Consider the following 10,332-nt stretch of genomic DNA (forward strand, 5'->3'; position numbering starts at 1 on the left):
TGCAAAGGGTTGTTTGGGGAGGTTTTGGGTTGAAGTGAAAAGGCACTGCAAACGGTTGTTTGGGGGATTTGGGTTGAAGTGAAAAGGCACTGCAAAGGGTTGTTTGTCTAAACTTGACAACTTCCTGTTTGCACTATATTGATTTTAGGTAAAATGCTACCACTTACGGCTGTGATTTTTGCCCATCTTACTCAGTCCCCCTCCGCTGATCAGGTGCAGAGGATTCTTCCCATCAATGAAAAATAAAAGTGTTATTAGTGTTTAAAAAATGTTAAGAATCTCCCTCCTGTCAATCACGCCATGAAGCCACATATTTTCCGGTGGAAGGGGGAGGGATTATAAAACCCAGAAGTGTGGGTGTGGCTCAGTCTCTGCGTGATGGGGGAGGGAGAGGTCACAACTCTGTCTGAGCTATGAGACAGAGTTGGATTGTAATTTTGGATGGATATTTTTTAAATTATTTCTGAAGTTGTTAATATTCAATTGGATCCCGATCCAAAATTAATAATATTGGGAATATCAGAACAAAATATAAACTTACAACAAATCAAAGACATTTTCTTGATTACACTACAATAACTGGGAAAAAATGAATACTAAGATTTTGAAAAAACCCAACAACCCCCACAATTAAAATGTGGATTACAGAAATATCTGAGACCTTACACTTGGAAAAAATTAGACTTGTCTTAACTGACAAATCAGAACTATTTGCTAGAATATGGTCTCCATTTATTGATTTTTTAAAGAGGTAAATTGGTTCAACACAGAAACTGGACTAAAACCTGAGCTCAGGATTGGATGAATATGCCTTATAATCTACGGACCTGTCTCCAAAATTGTTATTGGTAATTTTCGTTGTTTGGTTTTCTTGGTTTTTATCCCTCCCTCTTTATTAGTTGATAGACCTTTCTTTTCAGTTCTATCTTTCAAAAAATTCTATAAAAAGAACAGAAGCTTTATATGAATGTAATTGATAAACAAACCGTGTTGCTATTATGTGTTTACGCTTCTAATAAAAATAATTTAAAACAAAAATTGGTGGGCTAATTAATTTACTAATCAAACTGGTTGCTTTTCCAAATAATGTTAATGACTTGAACGTAGGAGTACAGGACAAGATGCACAGAGAAAAATAAACTTGGAAGCAAAAAGGATTCTAGCAATAGAATCGGGACGACAGGTGGCACAATGGGCTAAGTGTTCGGCTGGCAACCGGAAGGTAGCCGGTTCGAATCCCGCTTGGAGTGCATACTGTCGTTGTGTCCTTGGGCAAGACACTTCACCCACCTTTGCCTGTGTGTGAATGTGTGTGAATGTGTGTGAGTGATTGGTGGTGGTCGGAGGGGCCGTAGGCGCAGATTGGCAGCCACGCTTCCGTCAGTCTGCCCCAGGGCAGCTGTGGCTACAGAAGTAGCTCACCACCACTGAGTGTGACTGAGGAGTGAATGAATAATGCGATGTAAAGCGCCTTGAGTATTAGAAAGGCCCTATATAAATCCCATCCATTATTATTATTATTATAGTTAAAAGGGATATGAACAAGCTAATGGAATGTATGGATAAATGGCAGGTGAAATTCTACATGGAAAATTTCCACATACCATATTTAAATTGGAGGAACAGGGGTACAATATAGAGGGAACACTTCTAAACTGGATACAGAAACAAAGAGTTCTGCATGCTAATGTGCTTAATAGATTGACAGGTGGTTGAGACATGAATGCATTTGCCTCCCTGGGCTTTATATATAGAGACAGAGTACAAGAACAAGGATTTCATGTAAATATTTTACCAAGCATTGGTTGGTCACAACTGGAGTTTTATTTGCAGTACTGGGTACCGTACTTTTGGAAAGATTTGAAAACTTTAGCGCAGACGAAGAGAGATTGACTCCAATGATATCACACATGAGTGACTGTAGTCACTCAAATGGAATGGAGAAGTTGGGATTTCGCTTCTTGCAACAGAGAAGGTTGAGAACAAATCTGATAGAGGTGTTTAAAATAATGAAGGATCAAGACAGAATGGATAGAGAGAATCTGTCACATTGATGGAAGAATCAAGAGAAAGAAGATGTTGAATTAAAGAAATAGAGAAGGAACCAAAAGTAAGTTGAGGAAAAACTTATTTACTCAGTGGTTAGAATCTGAAATGCATTGTCAAGCAGAATGGTGGAGACAGATTCAATCAGATCATTTAGAAAAGAAACAGATACGTAATCAAAATGTAAAGCAGAGCTGATGGAATTGATTGAAAGATACTGTATGGAAACAGGCCCTTCGGGCCACTGAGATTATGCTTCATGATGGTTTGATTTTGCTCGCACCACTTTCACAATCACTTCCAGCATCAATCACGCAACCGGTCCAGGTCTCAGCTCATAACCTGATCCATGACCACAAGGCATCTTTCTTTCGTAGCCCTCAGAATGCGGATCCTGTCCTGGATTTACTGCTCCTTACCTTTAGAATAATGCAGGACTTGAAAGAAAGGATTCATTGACCATTGAGTCTAAAGTTTGGGGACTGAAATGCTGCTGAATATTTAAGTAATGGACTCACAACCAAAATAGTTATTAGCATTGTGTATCTTGGAGTAAAACATTCCTCCAGGAGAATTCCTGGCCCAATTCACTGTGTGAAGACAATTTCAGAAGGATAATTACATTGATAAACATTTAGGGAACAAGGATTGTGGGTGATAGCTGAGTGGGTACATCATTAAACTAATAACCAAGAGGCATGGAATGAAAACTTAGTGCTGCAAGTTTAAGTACGTCACTGTAGCTGGGAAAATTAAATTTAGTTAATTAAATAAATTTGAATTAAAAAGCTAGTATCAGCAATTATGAGCATGAAATTACCAGATTGTCATTAAAATCCATCTGCTTTATTAATGCCCTTTAGGGGTGAAAATTTGCTGTCCTTGTCAAGCCTCACGTGTATTTAATTCAACTTTGCTGTTGACTCACCCATGAAATGGTATAGCAAGCCATTCAGTGTCATAAAGGTGGCTCAGCACCCTGTCAGGAACTGGCCTCATCAGTGAAGCTGTCCTCCCCTAATGATAAAAGTAATTGTGAGGTGAATAGACAGTTAATAGGCAGTTTCTATTACAAAGGTGGAAAAATAAATTCATAATAACAAAATGACAGGAAACATCTATAGTTATATGTTATGTAAATGGTAGAAGATGACCTCCATTCTAATATGTAGAACATGATCAATTTCCTTATTATTAATGTTAGTGCAACATGTTCAATAAAATAGTATGCTATTATGCTGAGAAAATAGAAACAAATCATGTAATGCTCTAATAGCCTTGTGCTGTTTCTTAGAACTGTAATGTGAAATAAGTCCTGATATTGCAAACTCTTCAGTCCAAATTAATTTAAATTAGCATATTTTTTTAATTTATCTCTCATTAAGATAAAATATAAAATTGATGGCTGAACATTCCTGGTTAGCTATTTCATCTAAATATTTAATTTAAAAGCCTTAGTTTATCCATCAATTTATTTCTGAAACCACAAGACTACTTCATAACAATTAAAAAGCAATTGTATTTTTTTTAGGCATCTTTGGCCAGTCTTAGTACACATAATATCTGTGATATTGATTGAATTCACAAGATAATCTGTGTCCTCAACAACTACCCAGAATATTTACCAAGTAATTTGAAAGTTAAGAAACTCCTGACGACATACTCATGCCATTAAATTCAATCTTTTGGATTGCAAGCAGTGGCTTCCAGGATAATAAGTGCCATCACATCTCACCTTCCTTACCCACCAATGGCAATATTGTCATATGGGCCAGGACATTCAAGTTTTAGATTTCAATAGAACTTCTAATATTATTTAGCAGCCACTACAAATTAAATTGAAGATTACCTCAAGAGTTATGTCCAACGATTTGGGGATGTACTGAGATTATGAATGATTGTGTTTAAGAAGGAACTGCAGATGCTGGAAAATCGAAGGTAGACAAAAATGCTGGAGAAACTCCGCTGAGTTTCTCCAGCATTTCTGTCTACCTTATGAATGATTGTGTGTGTGTCTGTGTGTTTACGTCTGTGTGTGTATGTGTGTATGTGTGTGTATGTCTGTGAGTGTATATCTGTGTGTGCATGTGTGTGTGTGTGTGTTTGTGTGTGTGTGTGTGTGTGTGTGTGTGTGTGTGTGTGTGTGTGTGTGTGTGTGTGTGTGTGTGTGTGTGTGTGTGTGTGTGTGCGTGTGCATGTGTGTCTCTGTGTGTGAGATAGACTATCTGCATAATGTAAATCTGAATTTGTATGAGTTGTTTACATTGCATTTTAGAATTCCTCTCACAAAGTGTGTACAAAGCTAAATTCACTTAGGTAATTTTGTGCATGAATTAAGGTGTTCAGAGCTACAGCAAAAAATAATTCAGAAACTGTAGAGTTTCAGAGTTGTTTATCAACTAATCACATATTTTTATTACCGTCTCTAATCAGAGCTGTGAAGCACCTTTGACTAGAAGATTCTGCTGACAATTCAACACTGACTATCATAATCACACTGACGGGGAAGGTGAAGAATTATATAGATCAGCCTTGCAAACCCCACAGTCTTTCACTCTACTTTCAGTCTACCATGAAAATTGCAAGCATTTTCCATAAATGGCTATTGGAATTTATTTTGCAAGCTTCACATTTTTTTCCTTTTGGATGATTTATGACCATGCCATTTTTTCCCCCTAAAAAATGCCAAAGTTGTTGGATGTTTCAATCCTTCATTTACATAGTTTATGAGAAACCTTAACAAATGGATGTTAGTTTGTAACACACCAGACGATAAAAATAAAATTGAAACGCCTCAGCTGATTTTTAGTGACGATGTGACCAAATTTGGAGGCGAGGTTTTGTCTAGTCTCTGTCCCTTCCAGCTTTGCACAAAGGGTCATCAATGCAAAGTCATAAAAAAGATTGAGAGAAACAGATAAATAAAGTGTTTTGATTTTGACTCCTTCGTATGTATAAGGGCAATTCCCTTTATCTAGTGTTAACTAGTAATTAGAATATAATAACAGGGATAGGATATAAAAACAGGGATGTAATGATGTGGCTCTATAAGGCACTAGTCAGAATGCATTTGAAGTATAGTGAGCAGTTTTGGGCCCCATATCTGAGGAAGAATTTGGAAGTTTATGAGAATGATTCCAGGAATTATTATGATAACATATAATGAGTGTTTGGCAGCATGGGGCCTCTACTTGCTGGAGTTTAGAAATATGAGGCGGGGACCTCATTGAGATTTACCAAATAGTGAAAGGCCAGGATAGAGTGGATGTTTCCACTGGTGGGAGAGTCTAGGACCAGAGGCCATATTTTTAAGGCGGTGATTGACAGATTCTTAATTAGCATGGGTTTCAGGGGTTATGGGGAGAAGGCAAAAGATAGATCAGCCATAATTGAATGGCGGAGTATACTTGATGGCCTAATTCTGCTCCTAAAACGTATGAAATTATGAACATAAACTACTATCTTTACACCCAAAAACATCCTCTTGGACTTCCCCAGATGGCATTCTACCTTCTTTAGACTTAAAAACACCCATCCTTTTTCTCCAGAGATGCTGCTTGACCTGCCAAATTACTCCAGTACATTGCGTCTATCTTCAAGGTATAAGAGTGTGTCCAATGGTTGTCATGCAGAAGGCCCCACACCTACATGATCATAGCCTTAGAAAACTTGAGCCTGTAAAGATATTGCTCATCGGAGAAGTCCAGCTATGACGCAGTTTCTCTGAAGAATCTCTGTGCACACGCTCCTTGTGGACAAAATAGGTATTTGCCTATTGCCCCAAGGAGTCAGACCAACAACAACACCTAACCTGAAGCCATTGCTGTGACATCCATTGAAGGATTATATCATCACAAAGATATCCCTGGTAATCTCAATGTGTGAACATTGGGAGGTGTCTGAGCAGTCTGCAGTCTTTTCTGAAGTTGATGTTTAGGCATCCTAATGCTAGGAATGCATTCCTTAGGAGGAGGATTACATGCAAAGCAAGAACATGATTCTCCTCCTCTAGTTCTCCTGAGACTGTTACATAATGGTCGCTGTAGCACTTCAAGCTTCAGTGTGTTAAACTCTTAACCGATGTTGATTGAGGTCCTTCAGTGCAGTCTTGATACCGAGAAAATGTAAGATGCTCTTATGTAGATCGTTACTGGAAATGCTTTGTCCAATTTGAGGATTGGCAGAATTTCACCAAAATTGATCATTAACACGACTTATTTTGGGTGCAATGGATTTTAGTCCCATAGTGGTGGGAAAAAAAGTGCTACAGAATCCAATTCGTAAACTCATGTCGTTTCATACACGAGTTTGGTAAAAAAAAAGAGCCATTTCTAAATCAACAACGTAGAAATCCATCCCCTGCTAATAGAACCCAATGTGCTGTACAGCAGTAAAATACAACTCACTTCTGGCAATGGAAGTACATTGAATGCTGTCGACATGTGCTGTCAGACCATGTGCTGTCAGTTTGTAGGGATATGGTCTTTTAATGTGGGGGGGTAGGTGTTACTTATTTATAGGGTCCCTACCTGGTCGGTGTGGCAGCCTTTTTTCCCGGGCTGCCCGTCGACCCGTCCTCGTGGCCTACCAGCGGGCTTGGAGCGCCGTTATTGGCGGGACCACCCAGCACCTCGGCCTGGGTGGCGGCACAGCATTGGAGCGCTTGGAGCGGAGCGGAAGCGGAGCGGAGCGGAGCGGGCGATGCCTTGCCTGGGTCGCCGCGCTGGAGCGACGCGCTGGAGCCTTCTGGCGAGCTGGACCGCCGTGAGCAACAATCTCCGGGCTGCGGGTTTGCGGAGCGGAGAGACGGCGTGCGTAGAGGCGGCAAGGCGGCAGTGCGGAGAGCGGGCGCCGACTTTATCATCGGGAGCCTGGGAGCTCCAAACTGGCGCGGCCTTGTCGGCTTCGGAAGCCGCGGGCTCCAACCAAGAAGCGGCCGTTCCAAGTGGCCCAGCCGCCGAAAGGATTCTCCCGACGCCGGGGCAAGACCACCCGGTGAGAACGGCCAGGGACATCGGGCCTCCGTACAGGCAATTGCGGTGGCCTCAATAGGCCTGACTTTGGGGTGAACATGGGGTGGGGACTGGACATTGTGCCTTCCTCCACAGTGCTACCCACTGTGGGGGGATGATTTTTTTTGTCAAATTGTAGTCCTGTAGGTCTGTGTCCAAGATGGCTGCCGTGAACGGAGAGTGGACGCTGGCACGCTTTGGTTGCCGCTGCTCTCTTTTCACAGTGTGTTTTTGATTTTCTGTTTTTGGATTGAATTCTGTTTTTAATTTGTGTCACTGTGATGTCTTTAATTACTTGTTTAATTCCGATTATATGTTTTTATTCCGATTACTATGTAAGGTGTCCTTGAGATGTATGAAAGGCGCCCATTAAATAAAATTTATTATTATTATTATTAAACCTATCTCTTCCTTTTATTGAATGTAAACGTCCAATTCAGAACTTTGTCAATCAGTTAATGTTTGTATCTCCCGCTGCTGATTGGAAAATCCGAAAAAGATGCTTCTGAGCTGCAAACTGGTGTGGCTTATTACTGAGATAATGCATTCTATTCAACAAGTGAAACACATTTACCTAAATAGGGAAGATGCTGCCCAGCACGGATAACTGGCTTGATGCCCACAGAAAGAAGCATACAAGTCTAACATCAGTAACAGCCAGCAAATAGAATTCAAACAGTGTTATTACAATTTGGAGCTGTGAACCACCCATGGTCCACCGGCTCAGTAGAAACCAAGGTGAGGTTTCAAATGAATACCTTGCATCTGTATTCATTAATGAGGACATTGTAATTGGATCATTCAGGGAGACCGGATGCAATCAGCAATGTATCACCTGAAGGCTGGAGCAGACAGATACTCACCCCGTTTAACAAAAATGCAGAAAAGCACAAATTGCCAAGGCACAGAGCGCCACAGTGTTGTACAGATGGGTATTAGATTGTCTTTTTAGTTTAGATTAGTTTTAGAGATACAGCGTGGAAACAGGCCCTTTGGCGCACTAAGTCCGTGTCGATGAGCAATCCCCGTACACTAGCACTATCCTACACACTAGGAGCAATTGTACATGTTTACCCTTTAATCAGACGTTTATATCATTTGGTGCAATCCACAATGGGGAAAAGGACAGCCAAACTAATATGGGCTGTGCACAGAAGCATCCATTCCAAATTCATGGCTGCTGCATTTTTGTGCAGGAATATTGTGAACTATTACAATTAAAACAAAATCTTGCGTAATCAGCACCTTAAAAACAACCACTATATAATTCAGTCTTTAGACTGAGATGAGTGTTTTGGAAGTGCGGATAGCTGATGAAATAAATCAATAAATTGCTCAGTATCGTGTTTAATGTAGGTTGCTTTAGTTCCAAATTGATCTAGGGATAGGATGATGGTTAGAGATAAGGCGCTTGTACACCTTTAAACCACAAAATGTTGAATACCTCCTCTTCTTTGCTGAAAATATAAGCAGTCATTACATTGCAATTAAAATTCCAATAGAAATTACAATTTAGGAACCTGGACATTGAGGGCAGGAGGAGATCTTTCTGCACCTTAAGTCTGTTCCAGAAAATATTCGGTCCCACCCTACAGATCTGTGGCTGATAAAATCTTAAGTTTGCTGTCGCTCCATAATGGGGCTGTCCCACTGTATGAGCTAATTCAACAGTTCTCCCGAGTTTCCCCTGATTCGAACTCGAAGAATTACGATGATTACTTGTAGGTACTCGGGCCCTCGTGGACATTTTTCAACATGTTGAAAAATCTTCACGAGTCTTCCCAAGCTTACCACATTTCCCGAGTACCTGCCGTTAGCATTACGAGCCGCTAAGAGACGTCCCGAGCTCCGACGTACCCGCTACGTACATTCTACGTGCTTACCACAAGCTTGATTTTTTTTTAAACTCGGGAGAGCTCTTGAATTAGCTCGTACAGTGGGACAGCCCCTTAACTGTAACAACCGTGCCTATTTATGTAGTAGACTACCAGCAACACATTAGAAACATAGCGCCTGACCATTTGGGGGTAATATTGTTCTGTTTACCTATTTAACAATTTAAAGAACTAGTATTTGTCAAATAATCCAGGGTTTTCAATAAATCAGAAGAACATGCAAATAGGAAATGGAAATGGGTTAGTGCTGTTAATAAGCGATTATACATTATCAGCATAAGACCAGTTTTGATTCTGATAAGGATCAGGGGCAGATTTGTTTATAGCCCTCTGAATGGTAGCCGGATGTGGCGCCGACAGACAAAAAAAGCCGAAGCAAAGAAGTCGAAGCCAAAGAACTGAATGGAAACGAGGCCGAAACGCCAATAAATCAAAAGAGTCTGAAGACGAAACGCCTACTAACCGAAAGGATGGGACGCCTAAATGCAAACTAACCAAAAGGGGCGGGACGCCTAAAGCCAACAAACCGAAAAGCTGCGTCGCCTAAAAGCAAACTTACCGAATGGCCGCTATGTCGAAACGCCACCTACCCGAAAGGCGACGGCGTCGTCTACAAGCCAAAGGAATGACTGCCGCTCAACAGAAAAGTCCAATAATGGACATGACATTGCCGGAGGGCGGGACTTGTCAGTGATTGGTCCAGACCCCCGCGTCAATCACATCACTGTGAAGGCATGAACATTGTCCCAAACCTCCGCTCCACCTGACCCGCAGCCCGTGGAGAGTGGGGGCTGTCTCGAGGAATGCACACCTTCGGGCCGCTTTCAACTTGATGCTTGGGTTCAGACTGCCCAGTCACCTATGGCTTGTGTGGGAAAATGAACCCCATGCTCCTGTCTCCCCTTCTCTCTCCCCTCTTCTCTCTCTCCCCCTCTCTCCTCTTCCCCTCTCTCCCCCCCTCCCTCTCTCTCCTTTCTCTCTCTCTCTCTCCCTCCTCTCTCTCCCTGCTCTTCTCTCCCCTTCTCTCTCCCTTCTCTCTCTCCTCCGTCTCCATCCTCCGCGGGAGCATCCCACAGTCCCTGAATGCAATGCCGAGACCATTCTTCAGAGTGCGTCTGAAAGGTCTCGACCCGAAACGCCACCCATTCCTTCTCTCCAGAGATGATGCCTGTTTGTGCTTGGGAGCTTGGGTGCGTTCCGCAAGCAACGAGATGGTAATAAATAAAACGTCTGTCCCGCGGTGGGGGTGAATTACCCTGGTGTGGGGGTTGGGGTCCGATGGCGGTGCATCGCGTTCAGTGACTGTGGGATGCTGCCGCTGTGGATATGGAGGGAGAGAGAAGGGTGAGAGAGAGAAAGGTTGAGAGAGGTGGGGGGGT

The sequence above is a fragment of the Amblyraja radiata genome, chromosome 1, assembly GCF_010909765.2.
Source record: "Amblyraja radiata isolate CabotCenter1 chromosome 1, sAmbRad1.1.pri, whole genome shotgun sequence".
NCBI classification, from domain to species: Eukaryota; Metazoa; Chordata; class Chondrichthyes; order Rajiformes; family Rajidae; genus Amblyraja; species Amblyraja radiata.